The following is a 16,868-nucleotide window of genomic DNA, read 5'->3' as shown; positions in this document are numbered from 1 at the left end:
AATACTTATAGCAGTAAAAATAACAATGAACAAATTTCTCAATGTTTATGACAGAAGGCTTTTACAGACATTTTTTTTATGTATATCCATTTGATCGTGGATTTGTCTTTTGGCCTGTAGAAATGTTAACTCGGAAGCAAGTTTGATTTAATTTAGAGAAGCATTACACTTTTCAGAGGACCGTTAATGTGATGAATCCAAAATTGAGTTGCTCTTTATTGAGATTGATATTATTTTTTTTAAATCTTGCTGAACAGAAATGTGCTCAAAGACAAAACTGTAAATGAACTTAAAACAAACTACATGCAGTCAATGAGCACGTTAACGGACAGAGCTGATGTCACTGGTATATTTGCTTGTTGTAATACAACTGTGCTCGCCTCTCACTTTTCTACAGCTATATTATGGCTGTCCACTGGAGTTGTGCGCTGGCCCTCGCTGTCACTATCATCACATTATTATTGTCCATTTGGTTATTTTGCACTGTTGCGCCCTCAGCTGTCCTGGTGGGGAACTCACTGACACGCCATAGCAGTATCCATCAGCATTGCACTGTTGTTGAGTGTCCGTGGTCACCTGTAGTTTGAGTTGTGACTACCTTTGTTAGCACTAGTCTGCCCTTATCAGCGGCCTTTAGGCTGAGTCATCATGTTGAATAGAGGTTAAAGGCAGTCCGTCTGTTGGCTGTCTACTTGCTGTTCAGCATGGCTAACTTTTAAGTGTGATTTTTCCTTGTTCTTCTTCACTTCTGGCTTTTCTCTCTCCTTCCATAAGCAAAAACTGCCAGTACCAAGATTTTGATCAGAAAAAAGCTCAGCTCATATTCCAATTGTATAACAATATCATTTACACATATTATTTACATATGAAATACAGAATAGTTCATATTTGGTCATTTGGTCAGTTGGCCATCAACTGTAGTATCTAGTTTGTTTAACAGATGTGAGGTTTAACTTAGACTGAGGAAATTAGGTTGTTTTATGTCTGGTACACACGCTACCGTCCTCAAATTACACAGTGTTGTACACAGCACTGTTTCACATTGATTGGTGATTATATTGTCTCAACTAAGTTGTCTCACATGAGTTGTGTTGGATTGTATGAGCGCAACTTGCCTCCTGCATGTAGGGCCTTGCAAGGTCGTGTTGTCTGTGCTCCAGAAATACAGTCATGGATTCTGTGGGTTGTACCTGTGTGACATCCTTCAGTTTGGAGAAGATATTTTTATGTTGCTTCTTTTTCGTGACACAGTTGTTCATAGAGCAAGAAACATGTGCTCAATACAGTTTACATGTGAACACTAACAAAAGTAGCGGCTTCCGAGACTATATGTTTTACCAGTGAAACCTTACAAAGTAAATGTTTAAATATAACATGGTTTGTTAACCATCTTAAAACCTGTAATAAATTGGATAATAATAAAAAATATGGCAGCATTGGAGTTTTTGAATGTCACCCTGTTTTTCCTGTTAATCTCTTCTTTGAAATATGCAATAAGAGGAAAAATGCAAAAACAAACAAAATCAAGCCGTTTACGTAGCTCATTTGAGACTGCAGAAGTCCTGCAAAAATAGAGATAAAAATGTTCAAAAGTATTTGATTAAGCAATAAATTTCTAATTATTGTAATTACTTGCGGATTTATAAAGTTTTCGTGAAAAAACCTTTGTACGAATTCCTCGTGAACCATTGCAACAAATGTGTTTATTTATTTGTTTTTCATCATTTACTGGCAATTCTGAAAAGTGAATCACGGAGCAGCTCCAGCTGTATTATTGATCTTCAGGCTGTTTCATGTAATAATCTCGCTTTGTGTGCTGCCTGTGATCTCCAAGAGCTCTGTCATATTGAAAAATGTCCATGCCATTGATTCCATACAGGCACTACATTACAGAGTATCCTAGCTGGATTTGTTCACACATGTAGGTGACAAAAGATACTCAAGCTTCTGTTAGACTAGCACCTCACACATTGTCTGATGTGAGCGAGAGTGTATGAGAGAGGGAGAAAAAAACAGGACAAGGGAGAGCACAGCTACCCTAGCAACTCCCACTCCTGATCACATGGATTTTGTTGTATGACCATACAACCTGCAAGGAGACTAGCAATGATGACACAGACTACAGAAAGTGCAAAGGTTTAGGCTATTCCTTGTGGACAGGCACAAACATACTAACGCATATGATCAGAACATCTCCATAACTCGCCCTCTGCTGGCCTGCTGGAAAACTACATGTTTCATACACATGAGTCAACAAAATGGCTGACCTGTATAATGTTGTATAATGTCAGAAGACAGCTAAAAACTACAGATCATATGTTGTTCATAAATGTAATGCATTTGACATTAAGGATGCTGAGAATACAGGATCACTTCTTGTCTTACTGTGAGAATCCATTAAATCATAGTGTGTATATATTTATATATATATATATATTTTTATATATATATATATATATATATATACATACATATATATTTTTTTTAATTAATTATTTAATTAATTTTTTCTTGTTTATCAATAGAAAAAAGAAAATAGTATTCTCCTTGGGTTGGACTATTTCTTCGTCTCACGTGTCNATACATATATATTTTTTTTAATTAATTAATTAATTAATTATTTCTTGTTTATCAATAGAAAAAAGAAAATAGTATTCTCCTTGGGTTGGACTATTTCTTCGTCTCACGTGTCTTTTAAAAAAAAATCATCATTAAGCAAATCCCACATGACCCAAAGGTCACTCAAGTGTTGAGTACTTAATCACAGACAAGACAATTCAAGCACACCATCATTACTTTGAGTCATAACCTACAAACTACATTGAAACCAGTGTCTGTAAAGTTTGCAGACAATTTTTCAGGCTGTTGTTCCACTGACTCCTCCTCCTCCTCGGTAACCCCTCCCCCTCCGCCCGGGTTTGTGTCTGTCGTGGACAATTCACACACCCCTCCCTCTCCATGCTAATATTCAACTCCTTGTTGTCCCTACTCCCAACCGTCGACTCTGTGAGGTTGTTTCAACCACACTGCAGTTTGGTTACTCCAAGCAGAGGTACTGCAGCTGCTCTCAATCATACTTGTGTTAGTCCTGCCAGATCCTCCATACAAACCGATCTAACACGTCCTGGAGCTGTGCATACCTACCTTCCCGGCTCTAGCTACCGACTTCAGCACCGCCGCCAGTGGAGAAACTGAAAAAAACAGAACTGAAGACCACCGTTCAGATCGCGACGTTTGGTCAACGCGATTGCTTGGCGTCTGTCGACCAACCCCCGCCGCCGCCGACGGCTGACGTACGGTTATAGTGGGATTTTTTTTGTGCACAAAAAGAGGAGGAGTCTATCTGTGAGGGGAACTGGAGAGCAGTCGGTTGAATCCGCGAGCGCACAACTATACAGTTGTTGTTGGGGCACAGCTTACTAGTTTTCCTAGTGAATGTTAAAACCGGTGGACTTGATGCCCTACTGATACCACATCCTGACCGCAACGGTTGTACACAACAGGGTCCGGAAGAGTGCGACAGCAGCAGGAGGAGGTGACAGTCGGTTACAGACCGAGACATAAAATCGCGGGAACATCACTTCGCGACGCGAGGAGTCGGTGAGTCGAGGTATTGCATCTAGCATGCTAGCTCTCAAGTAGCTTTCACTTGCCATTTTATGTAACGCAAATAGATTGTATGCTTCTTTGGATTTGGGCTCATTAACAAAAACATTTGGTCATGAATTACATGGAAATATTTTTGTTTTGTTGTTGGTATGTGGATGGCACATTTGAATTAGCCCTACAGGTTGGGATTTCAGCGGGCGTTGAAAGTAATGTTAGCTAGCATTCGCAATGGTAGCTTAATGACTACGTCAATTACGTTGAATAAGAGAAATTATTTTTTCTTTTTTCTTTAACTTCAAAAAGGTTTTCCCATTACACTATTTTATTAAAGTAGAGTTGCAAGTTTGGCAGATTTGTAAATTGCTTTTATAAAATTTCTGGATTGCTAATTGCATACGAATTCTGATTGATACTACATTATGTCTTATTACACATTGCTGCTCTTAAAGTCTGACACTATTCTGTGGTAACTTGGTATAAGATAGCGTTTACATAAATGCTAGTCATATGAACAAAAAAAAACTGACTTACAGTTTTCTGCTTTCTGCAAAAGTTCACTCAGACCGCTCATGTTGGCTTTAGTGTGATATAAGTAATCAAATACCTTTTAATGTAATTCAGTGACCATGTAGCTACTAGAAATATTTGCGTCTTTGATGTATTTGTCCTTCACTGAAGTCTAAGAGGTCCAACCCTACCAAGTCGTTGAAACGACCATGTTGTGTTGGTGCTAGAACAAGCAGCAGGCACATCCAGCATACTGCAGAGGTGACAGTTTGGGGGAGGGGCAAAGAGGAAGACACATTTTGAGGAGAGGTATTCTACCCTGAGATAATAAGAAATGTAGATGGTAAAAATATATTAAATTTGCTTTTTCACTTCATTGCCCTTAGTAGAGCTTTAATAAAGAGTTTTTGGCTTCTTTTAAATAATTCTGAGTTCATGCAGGTTTTTAGAAAGTATCCACAAAATGAAAATTAAAACTAAATTGGAGCCTAAATAGCAAAGAATACAAAAATGGTCTAAAGTGAAGAGGAAACAGAACTGCTGCATTCATTATATTGTGCAGTAAAACCCCCCTCTTGGTCTAAGGTGGTACAGCCCAGTAATTTTCCATGCACCACACTGTCCTAGGATGTGGGTGTGGCTTAATGTTAATGGTAATACAAGTGTTGAATAGTTTTCCTCTTGACCCTGTCTTGTGGGTTTCTAAAAGAGAAAAAAAAATCTCCATCTTTTTTGATTTAGGTAAAGTGATCTACAGATAAGTAACCAATTTAGTGTTTGCTGTTTCAACCTGAGAGACAAGTCTGCCACATTTTGTGGATTTGGCAGTCAGCAGAAACAGAACTATTCCATCATAATCATCGTGTTAAAAGTGAGGTTTTTCAGGTTTGCTTTCACCTTTTGAAACATGGTACAGCCCTGTGTCTGGTTTCACCTCCCCTACTTCACCCAGTGGCTGTGCTCACATGGTGCACTTGTAATTCATTACACAGTCTATTTTTTCTGCTAGAGAGGAAGCAGCCCTGAAAGGCTCCACCTACATTTTTCAAAAGCTTTCGTGTAAATGTTAGTAGATTTTTTTTTTAATTATTTGTTTAAACTCTTACCCAGTACAATTGATGAGAATTTCCTATTGATCGTACACCTGCTACAACAATTTGGAGCTAGCTGCCTTTAAATGAGAATGCAGGAAAAATTGAGGTTCTGTCTGTCTATAGTTTAAGGGAGACCTCCAAATGTCCTACATATGGAGAAAAAAAGGAGTTTGTGTAGGTTTGTAGTGGCACTGTCCTCAATCCTGGTTTATACAGGTTTGTTGCCAAATGTTAGTCAGTGCTGTGCAGCTGCTGGCCCGTGACCCACCATAGGTCCATGGAAACCTTAAGTATTTTTGCGTGTGTTTGATCAGTCATACACATGTCGGTGGTGAATTCAGCCACATGACTGAGATGCATGTGGCTTTTAAATGTACATTAAGCATTGTTAAAAAGGGGAGTTTAATACCTTCAGCTGAGTGGCGTCTTTATCACATTGTATTGGTAGATATTAGATAGCACATGGTTATCTTGCCAGATGTACTGTAACTCTAACTTTTATGATTAAAATATGATCACACTTAGTGGATAAGAAACCAGCCATTTCATAAGAGAGCTACAGTATGCACCCACATAATGGAATCTGTGAACATGTCATGTAATAGGCTTATATGGCTTTTCACTGCTTCCAACACATGTTAAAAATTGTTTCTAAATGCTTTTTTCATTAAGGCTTATTCTGTAATATAATCCTTTATATTATAATAATAATATAATATAATCTGTTATAATAATAATATAATTTTTTAATTCCAGAGTGTGCACAATATGTAACATGAACACTCCTTCCACGTGTAAATATTGATAAAAATGTTAACACAGTCCGTAGTTTTTTGACCACATAAATTACAGCTAAATTTACTTGCAGAACCGATTAGTTCATCTGTAAAAATGAAATCTGTAGTTTGTGTTTCCCATCTTAATTGACAAGTTCAGCCTCATTTTAATGCTTTTTTTTTAATAAACATTGCAGATGCAAATCAGTTTCGGGGTGATAGTTTGTTGCAATCCTTTATTTTTTTATTTTGATTATAGAAAAGCCAATCGTTGAGTTTTTCAAGCCATGCCAAGTCTATAAGGACCAGTTTCAACCAGTTACAGCCAGTTTCTTTGCTTCAGCCTGAAAATGAGAATGATAAGAAATATGATCTTGGTTCAGTCTCAAAATGCTCCGTGTTTGTTATTCAACATTTATATCTTGCCATTCTGATAATTAGAAAGACCAGCTTGTTTAAAATTAGTATTTTGCATTTCACACATAGGTTATAATAAATTAATCAGGCTTACACATTTGTGTGTAATTTGAGATTTTTATGGACTACACTAATGCTTACAACATGTATAACACATTGACAATTCAGTTATGTTTGAAATAAAGTGCACAGTTGTCTGTTCCAAAATTTCTCAAAAAATCTTATACTCATAAGCCACTTCAAAAGATAACGTCAGTGATTTTTCAGTGTTTAAGCTTTTAGAACATATACCTTACACCTACAGTATATGTTCAGGCTTTACATACACCTACAATATGTCTCCTACCACTCCCATTTCCTTGTGCAGTATGTTTCAGTGTGTCTGCTCATTTCATTTAGTCTTGTGAGCCCACTGCCTGAATTTTTAAGGCAATCCCCTCTGCACAATATTGCCCTATTTATCACTAGTTAGCCTCTCTCAGACATGCATCTTGTTAAGTTGAAAATTTGACTGCAGCATGTCACTCGAATGTCTGAATAAGTGCCCAACTCATGGTGGCAATCTTACTAAGTTGCATCTAGTAACATTTCCGAAACACTTTAAACATTACAAGTCTAAATTGCCGTTAGATTAATATAAATGCCACAACAGGTAGAATATGCAGAGAGAGAAATTAAACGCACGGAACACTATAAACACAACTCAGTTATCATCTCCTTTTTGCACAAAGAAAACAATATCTGTGTCATAAACCATAGAACATAGTTCTTCTAATATTTTAAGTTTTTACTCATGTCAGCTGCATGGATGAATAAATGAATATCCAGCCAAATGCTTTACATACAGCATTTTAGCTAATGAATTTAACCAGAGTCATAATTTAGTGCCTTATCATTCTGTGTGCTACCAGTCTTTCTATAATATGAAGCAGATTTCTGTATGTAATAAGTGATGAAATTGATAAGAAAATTTTAGTAGATTCATAATAAGAAGAAAAGAGCTCACTAACTACACCCTTCTTCCTTCATTTTCTTCGTATAATTTATTTTCAACTCCCTGCTGCCCCAGATGCATTGTACAAGTGGTGGCTTCGTTGGGAAATATTTGCCCTGTTCAGACCTGGAATTAACATACATCTTGGGTGATCCAATCACCAGTGGACAACTTGAAGCACATCAAGATCACATCTGACATTAAAATGCGTTTCCACATGTCTCGAGTGACCACTTTTGATCGGATCTCATTTCCCCGCTCTATATGCAAACTGAACTCTGGCAGAAGTAGGTGGCCCTTCAATGTTTGCGTTCACACTGCTAAAATAATGTAGCCACATGTATGAATCACAAAAAGTCATCACTTTAATTGTCTGAACATGAGTGGAAGTTTATGTTTATGTCAAAGTTTATGAATGTGAATAATTGTATAGCACAGAACACTGTAGCGGTCGAACTGAACAGTGTAGCAGTGTTAAAAGTATGTTCAGACAGAAGACGAAATACTTTTTTCATGAATTATTTTTATCTGTAAGCTATCAACGTATACACTGACCCCCTGGGTGTGAAGAGTGGGGGCGGTATATGTGTGTGTTTAGCCTCAAATAAACTCCCTGTGGACATGCACATGAACAGCTGCGGACACCGTAGAAACGTAGTTATTTTACCTCTTTCTAGTCCACTTGGAAGAGCACGTGCAGATGGTGTCCCTTTAGCAGACAGGCAGTACAGACTGGTGCAGACAAGTCCAGACAGTCACAGCAAGTTGGTGGGTAGATGGACATCTGTACAGAGCCTTGCGTACACCCTTTGATGGTGAAATTAATGTCATGTGGACCCTGGCGGACCCTCACATACTGTGGAAAGTATAACACTAGCTTGACCGTGACAGATCAGTTTCTGGCTTACTAAGTTAAAGATGATGGCTGTGCTGTGATTTCGGCTATGTATTTACTTGTGAAATGATCACTCAGAAGGTTAGAAGCTCATTCACATCAGCTGCTGTGTGGTCAGCATAGAGAGGTGTGCCTGCGGAGGGAAAGCCCAACCTCGCATATTTAGGGCAATACTGGTAACTTTCTGCTATGAAAAGTAGGCAGGTTTGTCCATAAAGTTGCTAGATTTGTCGCTAGGTACTTTTTGAGACAAAAGTTGCTAAAGTGGTCTGAAAAGGTAGTTAATCTAGCATAAAACCGCTAAATTGGCAACACTACATGTTCACGCCACTCAGTCACGTGGCATTCGGTTGACTAATTGTGACTGGAATGGAACTCGGTCAATCAGTCCCTCGGGCAGTCAGTAACATTCATGTTTATAAAGTTGCCCGACTGTTGCACTAGAGCCAAAAATGGAGGAGGGCATCAGGGACCAAAGCAGGGCTAAATGTACAATCACAACACAGAGGCATCTGAGAAGCAGTGTGTGGAAGTACACTGGGTTGTTCATCATGGATGGCAAAATAAAGAAGGCTGTTTGCTGGCTTCTTGAAAAGCGCAGCCTTACTCTATGATGATATCATTATAGGACTCATTTTGCTGTTGCAACCCAAGTGAGCTGGTGTAGTCACCAAAAACGAGTAGTGCAAACTTCTGACCTTGTCTAACTGCCCATTTTCCATCAGACTCATCCTCAGGACTCTCGTCAGTAGCTTGTACAAAAGGCCATCACTGGTAAGATAATAAGCACTAATAAGGTAACAAGATTTATGTGCAAAGACATACAGGACAGTTGTATAACACCACACCAGAGTTTTGTATGAATCAGGTCAAACAAATTATGTGCCAGTTCGAATTCGTTTTGAACTTGAGTTTTTGAAAAATGGAAGACCTACTCTGTATGCTTGTGTCATCTCCACCTCACTTTGCACCATCCTGGGCATAATCTCATCTCTTCATGCCCACTGGTGTTTTTCCATTGACTTTGTATGCCATTGTGTCATGTCTAAATTTTGCTTTAGTGTGCAGATCCCTACGGTTATGTCAGTCTGTTTGTGATGATGGTCTAAAGAGTAAGGCATGTTTGAAACAAACTGTAAATGAAGAGAAAGTGTTAACTTGTTCGAAGTGGCCACACTTGAAGCAAGGCTAAAAGCCAGCTGTTGTAGGCTCTTCCACGCTGCATCACACTGCCTTTCTGATCTCTTTCTACCTTTGGAGGTCTTTGTAGTCTTGACGATGTATTATTCAAATGTGGGTAAATGCATTTACTTCAAGACAGTTTCCCCTCAAAGGCATTCATAATGTTGCACTAAAAAGTGACAGAAGTAGGTTTGTGAAGAATTAAATGAGAGCTTGCGTGAATCCTGTCTACTTTTGTCATTGTTCCCAATGACTGATTATGCCATGAATTTGGGTCTGAATGACAGCTTCAGAGATTTAAAAAAGATTTTTTTTTATTGTTATCTCTGCACAACTAGAGTCACAGCTGGAGGCATTTTGATCATACTCGGACATGTGTCTTATCAGGTTGACTTTTTTGGAGTTGTCTGCAAGCTTCAGCTGTCAGAGCAATGTATCTCTTTGGGTGGTTGGTGCTGTGGTTGATTTCTGGAGCCTGCACCCAACTTTTTGGCTTGTTGGTCTGCCAAAAGGTCAAATGTTCAGCTACTGGGCATGATAGTTCCCCAGCAACAAAAACTTCAATGTTCCCTGCAGGAAAATTCCTTTGTTACAACGGAATTCAAACTAGGTTGCACTGTGCTGTTGCACTGAGTGATGGTGCAGCCAGAAGCCAAAAGGCAGAGCAATGCAATGGTTGTGCTAGAATGGAGGGTTTGACCATGACTCCACAGTCGGAACGGTCAGTTCTATTCACTGCCCTGTAGGCTAACACCAGAGTGTTGAACTGGATATGAGCTGCAAGTAGGAGCCAGAATAGTAAACACAAAAGGAGAGTGGTCAGGCGAAACTCGGGGAGGTTGAGAACCAGATGGGCAGCAGCATTAAGGATAAGCTCCATGTGTTAGGCCAGGTGTTAGATGCATGGGCTCCCATAAGGAGGGAGTTGCAGTAGTCCAGGCAGAAGCTGACAAGCACCTGCATGAGCACCACTATTAAATGGGGCTGAATCCTCTTGATCTTGTACAGGAGGAATCTACAGGAGCGTGCTACTTCTGTGATGTTTGATGTAATGAGAAGAGGAGTAGGGCACTGTCAGAATAGCAGTGGTTGGAATACGTTCAAATGTGAATTTACAGTGGTAAAAAAAATAGTCTTGGAACCAGCCCTCCATTTTCACTTGGCAAGTTTGTAACCACATTATAAAACTATATACAATATCAAGATAACATTATTGATTGATTGATTCATCCATGACAAGTAATGTTAGCTAGCAAGTTGGCTTACTTGTTATGCTAAAGTTACCTGCAACAGCACCGGTCACAGCATGAGCTATTGTCATGTCATGTTTGACCAAATTCAAACTAATACAAAATTTAGTGACATTTTCTGTCCGAAATAATTCAGAATAAATTTATAATGAAAAGAAAGTCAACATTCCAGTAACCTGCAAAAATTCTATGTAGAGATATAGAGTTGGCAGTAGCAGTACCGCAATATACACACGAACCGCAGTATGTTAGCAACACGGCCGGTGTGTGTTCCCGGTGTCAGACACTGATCATCAATTGGACAAACTCTTATACTCTTTTGCAGATTGACCCCTTTTCCACTGCCAGTGGAGTTTGACTTTCTGTTCGGACTTAGGACACACACAACTGCAAGGGGCGGGACAAGCTGCATACTGGTAAAAGAGATCTGTCACATCTCATCCCTGGCTTGATGCTCCTGTAGAGTTTTCAGAATTTTTAAAACTTATTTGGTGGCTGCAGCTCACTCTTCCATCTCCAAGCACAATGTAGCCGCAGTGTTTCTGGTTAACAGCACCGTGCTGTGCAGGTGACAGGCTGTCTACAATGTCTGTTTGATCTGAAAGACGTTACAGCAGGAGAAGGGGCAAAAATTAGCGTGTTAACTAGCCCGACTGATTTATTGGTTGGCTGATTTTGTCGGCCGGTATGGGGAAAAAAACGGCTCTCAGACGGGAGCCCATCGTTCACCTAAAAGAGCCGGCTCGTGACCAACACATCACTAATACGTACCCCCGCTGCTCTGCTGAGACTGGGAAGCACTCGTTGACCAGCTTGGCATAGAGCGTCAAACTCGTGGTACTCCTGATATTTAATGCCGTGCTGCATCGACAAATGTTTCAGCATGTTGCTGGTGTTTCCACCCTTGCTTGAAATCTTAGTGCCACAGACATTGCACGTTGCACTGTTAGCGTCTTTTTGTGTGAAATAAAGCCACACTCTCGCAACTCCTTCGTTGTCGTTCGCGTGACTGCCTCTTGCGAAAGCGTAATGTCATTGTTTTGCAAGGCACGTGGAACTAAGTGGAAGGCATTGATAAGGGAATCTTTTAACATAGAGGCAAATGATGTTGATGAATTGAATCAGTTTGAACTGGTTCCTCAACTGGAACCGGTTCCAGTTCGATTCCCATCCCTTGTCTTCTGCAAAGCCATTTGACCTGGGTGTCAATGCTAATCATACCCTTTCCCATTGCTACAAAAGCCAGATGTTAGCGAGTCTTAGCAGGAGTCACATGCACACCAGCTTCAAGGTGATCCTTAAGGGCATAATTTAAACCACCAATACATTTTTCTGATATTTAATAACGTTAATGGCCAACACAAGTCTCTGCTCTGAGAAACTCTACTAAAGACAATTTTTAAACCTTTAGAAATACATTTAATCCAGTTCTTAATGTTTGTATATCTGTTGTTTCTAAAATGATGATTTATCATTATTATGTAGAAAAAGGTAGCCCGATTACACCTCAGAGATGTAAATCTAAATTAACATTCACCAAGTGTTGCATGTCAAATACATCTTCCTGAGATACAAAAATATGATACCCCTTGCAGACGAAAAGAAATAAGACAAGAGAACAAACAAATCAGGTAGAAAAGCAACAAATATGATATATTTGTAACTAAATACATCAACAAGAGACAGTCATAAGAAAGCAAAGGCAGCTGTGCTCTTGTTAAAGGGGATTGTTTCTACTCTAACTGCGTACAGAAGCAGCAGCCATTTTGTGCTCTAGCATTCACTGCAAACAGTCCATCAAAGGGAAAGGAGTGGGGGTGGGGAAAGTGAACGGTAGGCTAGCTTGTTGACTAATTCAAATCATTAACTTAAGGAAATGTTAGCTGTTTGTCACAGAAAACAATCTGTCTTTTCCTCATAGCTACTTTCTACTTATGTGAAAATGTGTGTTTGAGGCAGAGAGGGGGGAAATGCAGCATATAGCATTGTATTTACCCTTCCATAAAAACACCATAATTCTTTGTCTTGATTTTGATGTTAAACTTCTGAGAAATGTGCCACATTTAGAAAATCATAGATCAGTTATTGCTACAGATAGAGAAGGAAAATGTAATCAAATAGCTCAGGGAGAATGAGATGCTCTTTCAGGGCCAGGGGTGGTATATCTACCAATTAAGGAAAACTAGAATCCACTAAAAATGTTTTCCTGTTTAACACAGGCTAATTTAGTTTTGAACATATAGCTACAGAGCTCGAATTGTTCCGAGAGCTTTGAATTTGCCATTTACCTCTCTAGCTCCCTCCCTTGTTGGTGAGAACACCCTTCTGCTGCAATGGTTTAATCCATGCTTGGCTGTAAAACTCCAGACTGGAGCAGACTGCTGGTGTGGGGGAGGGGTGTTTGTGCTCTGTGTCAGGCTGTGGACTTAGATCTGACTGTGTGGTGCTAGCTAGAGCTCATGCGATATGACTTAAACTGTAGTTACTCCCAAGATGGTCTTATGGTTGTCAGAGTTGTACCAGGAAAAAAACCCAGCAAATACATGAAGATATTTCAGCTCTGAAATTAACCAAATGTGTTTTATTTCTGTTTTCAGGGAACCTATGTTAACTTTTTTTCACATGGTGTTTTTTCTTGTTTTGTTTGCTGTGTCCAACATTTGTGTGTTTTTTTTTTTTTTTTTTGAAGCCATGCATGAGCCTCCCTCAGCAGCGCATGTTTAGAGAAGAATCACCATGTGCTTGCTTGATTCACATGGAAACTCCTGGTTTTGCCCGCCCCCACCCCCTCCCTATTTTTCTTCCCTCTTTTCCTTCTACCCAGCCTTTGCTAGTCTCCACTCATTTACAAGGAAAGAAAAACAAAACACGCGTTCAGCGTTTGGGCCATGGTAGGCTAAGAAGCAATGCTTTTAAACCATTGCTGAACAGTTTAAATATGTTATGAGAATAACTTTCCTTTGATAGTGTTATTTTGGCATATTTTAGTTTGAATTGTTCACCCTTAGATTCTGTCCATATGTCATTTGTCTTCTTAAAACACTAGTTAGTTGTGCTTCATCTGACAGTGATTTGAAGTGTAGGCAACAGCATTTAGTTGCTACAATTAATTGTTGTGTTTGCAGTGTATTACAGATTCCTTAGTGGAGCCAAAATTTAGATTATTGTGTAAAATATGATAGACACAAATAGACATACATGAAGGAATGCCACAGGGAAGATCAATAATCAGCTGCTGCTTAGAATAACTGTGAAGTCTTGGCTCCATCTGATTTCCTGGTTTTCAGATAGCAGCAAACATAAAACTGTGTGATCATATGGGAAAGCATGAATAAAGTCTGCACTGGGTGGTAGATAGTATGGCATGTGGTCTAAGTTTTCATCATTATTTGATTCATATTTATTTTGCCAAGCAGTTCACTTTATTTGTGTGTATTTATTAATTGTTTGACGATGATTGATTAAGCTACTGTACAAGCACAGACAGCTTGAATTGTCGCACAAATTATGACACTTGCTAGCATATCTAGAATGTATTATCACAGTTAAAATCTTCTATAAGATAAGGTTTCTCCTGGAAATATCGAAACATTACATCTACTTGAACAAATTTCTCCTTTTAACATTTTTTTTACTCCATTATATCCACAGCCCTGATAATTGTAATATCATTAAGATAAAATAATAGAACTGTACCTGTCTTCTTATTTGTTAATTTATTAAACAGTTTTAAATTAGTCATACTGCTTGTGGGGTTTCACATTATTTGATTTTACATTGATGTGCATCTCTCCAAACACTTTCTGTACCTCTTATGCTGGTCAGGGTCATGAGAAACTGGAAGCCTTCCAGACGTGCATTGGGTAAGAGGCAAGGTACCCAGTTGTGAAGGTTGTCAGTCTATCACAGAGCTAACATCTAGATAGATAAACACATCCTCACTCACTTCCATACCTCTGGGCATTCAGAGTTTGCAGTCCATCTGACTTGGATATCTTTGGACAGTGATTAGAAAGTGAAGCTCCCAGTGATAAATGCAAAAAAAAAAAATGGGGGAGAAGATGCAAAAGAAAGGCCTGGTGTGATTAAATCTAGGAGGTGCTTACATAACGGGCCTTTACATTGCCCAGCACAGAGTCCTACCCTGATCACTTTCATCACACAATCACTGCTTGAAACAGTAAAGTAGTAAAAATCAGTTCGCAAAAGAATATGAAATAAGGCTAGACTGACCGTAATAATGTTTGAGAAACAACCTGTAATATTAAGCAAGTAACCCCAACAGGGTTTCAGTGTTCAATCTAGGAAATAAAAACAGCCTTTTAGCAGCTTACAGAGTAAGGCTACATGATGATGTATGCTTCAGCCCTTTGCAAACAGTTAGAGTGATGCACTGATTGGTGTAACAGCCACACAAGTAAGTTATCTGCTTTAGGAGAATCGTGTGAAATTTGCTTTTGTTTCATCCAGCTAAATATTTTTGGTCCATTCAACTGAATTAAAAAATTTGTGAGTAATATGTACATAGAGGTTATTTTCAATGGTGTGGTGCTGCCATAACATGATAGGATGTTGTTCTAGATACAGCAGGTTCTAAAGCCTCAGTGTGGCTGCGCACAGCAGACCAGGTGGCCATTTTGAGTTTCACTGAATCCAGATGCAGGCAGTGAGAGTGGGGGAGGAAAGACTGCGCACTGTGCGCAGTAATGTTGGAATGCAGGCTCTGCTCTCACTGGTTGATATCTTTTCTCTACTCAGTATATAGCCTCTACAGAACATGTTTATGTTAGGTAACTATTAAGATTTTTTTTAGTGGTTGGTTAATAAGTAAGACCAACAGCGTCCTCTCTGTATGACAGCTAAGTGTCAGGTTTACTGTTTGGTTGAAGCACCTGAGGCAGCCTGAGAGAGAAAAGGCATTTTTTTCTTAGCCAGTTATCTAGACTTAGGTTCATAAAACATTTAGCAGTGTAGCTCTGAACTCATGTGTAATGAAAAAATGAACTAATTAGTTTTGTTAACTCTTCACTCATAGCTCAGGGTGTTGCTGAACAGGGAGCGCAAGACATGTGGGCTCTGGCAGCAACAGTGAAACTCTAAACCAGGATTTAGAGGTGATCACTATGACATAGAGATAACATTATTTGTAAGAAGTTTTTGTTCAGCTTTCCCTCAAGATCTACGTACGTATGAAGAGCTCTGCAGATACACTGTACTTTTTTTTAAGTAGGCGGAGTTTGTTATAGGATCTGCTCATGCCTGTGCTCAGCATGCTGCTCGCAGCAGCGCTGGTGGCCATTTTGTGTTTCTGCAGTAACAGAGAGGGGGGATGGGCAGAGTACGCACTGCAAGGTTTTTTCTAGTCTCACAACAGGGATTTTGAGTAAGACAGGTGAAGTTTATGAATGAAAGTTAATTTTCATCACAAATTACATTTCCTGTTTACTACTTGCTCCACTACTCCTACTTCTACAATTTCTCTGTCTGTTTTGAGTCTCAACTAGTCAAATCCAGAACTTACTTAATTTAACTATTTTTTGAAGAATCCATTGGGGCAAACTTCAGTAAAGGAAGTAATAATGCAATGACAATATTTTTCATTTTGTAAGTGGGTGTTCTTTGTTCCTCTTGAGTAAAGAACCACCCCCGTGCTGGAATGGTTCAGTCTGTTTTACAGCAGCCCTCCCTGCTGTGGGAGAAGCTGGGTGGATAGAGTCTGCTTAGTGTGTCAAGCTGTGCTCTAATTTCTTGCTGTGCGCAGCTAGCATGGCACTGTGTGGCTAGAAAGCGATATTTCTTGCTTTCAAATGTAAAGAATACATGACAAAAATACTTTATAGTTATTGCTCAGATAATCTTCCAGACTCCAATGTAGTAATTGCAATTAATCATGAAAAGCAGTTATATTTATGTTTCTGAGAAAGTGCTTATTTAGCTTATATCGACTTGGTTTAAAGAACAACATCAAAGCGACTCAGCTAAAAAAAATCCCAACACTATAACATTTCACTTTTTGTGTGAAATCTCAAGAAAATAAAACTCTTTTAGCAAATTTGTAACTGTTTTTGACCTTTCAATTACTTCAACACTTTCTCCTTTATCTCTTTTGTTTTGAATGCCCCACCCCCACACCTACTTCCTCCC

General features: G+C 39.1%; 1 protein-coding gene across 6 annotated transcripts in view; it reads left to right on the top strand.

The window, feature by feature from the left end:
• Positions 1–3,046: 3,046 nt before the first annotated feature.
• Positions 3,047–16,868, top strand: part of LOC111231535 (activating transcription factor 7-interacting protein 1-like) — a 30,711-nt gene continuing 16,889 nt past the window's right edge. For 4 of the 6 annotated variants that reach the window (XM_022758668.1, XM_022758670.1, XM_022758669.1 and 1 more), the window contains exon 1: positions 3,047–3,610. The gene's annotated coding sequence lies outside the window, so the exon portion shown is untranslated. The remainder of the gene's footprint in view (positions 3,611–16,868) is intronic. The other 2 variants (XM_022758667.1, XM_022758666.1) reach the window with 1 other exon arrangement.

The sequence above is a fragment of the Seriola dumerili genome, unplaced genomic scaffold, assembly GCF_002260705.1.
Source record: "Seriola dumerili isolate Sdu_G_001 unplaced genomic scaffold, Sdu_1.0 BDQW01000302.1, whole genome shotgun sequence".
Classification (NCBI taxonomy): Eukaryota; Metazoa; Chordata; class Actinopteri; order Carangiformes; family Carangidae; genus Seriola; species Seriola dumerili.
The sequence above is the reverse complement of the archived record's forward strand: the minus strand, read 5'-3'. Positions and strand labels throughout refer to the sequence as shown.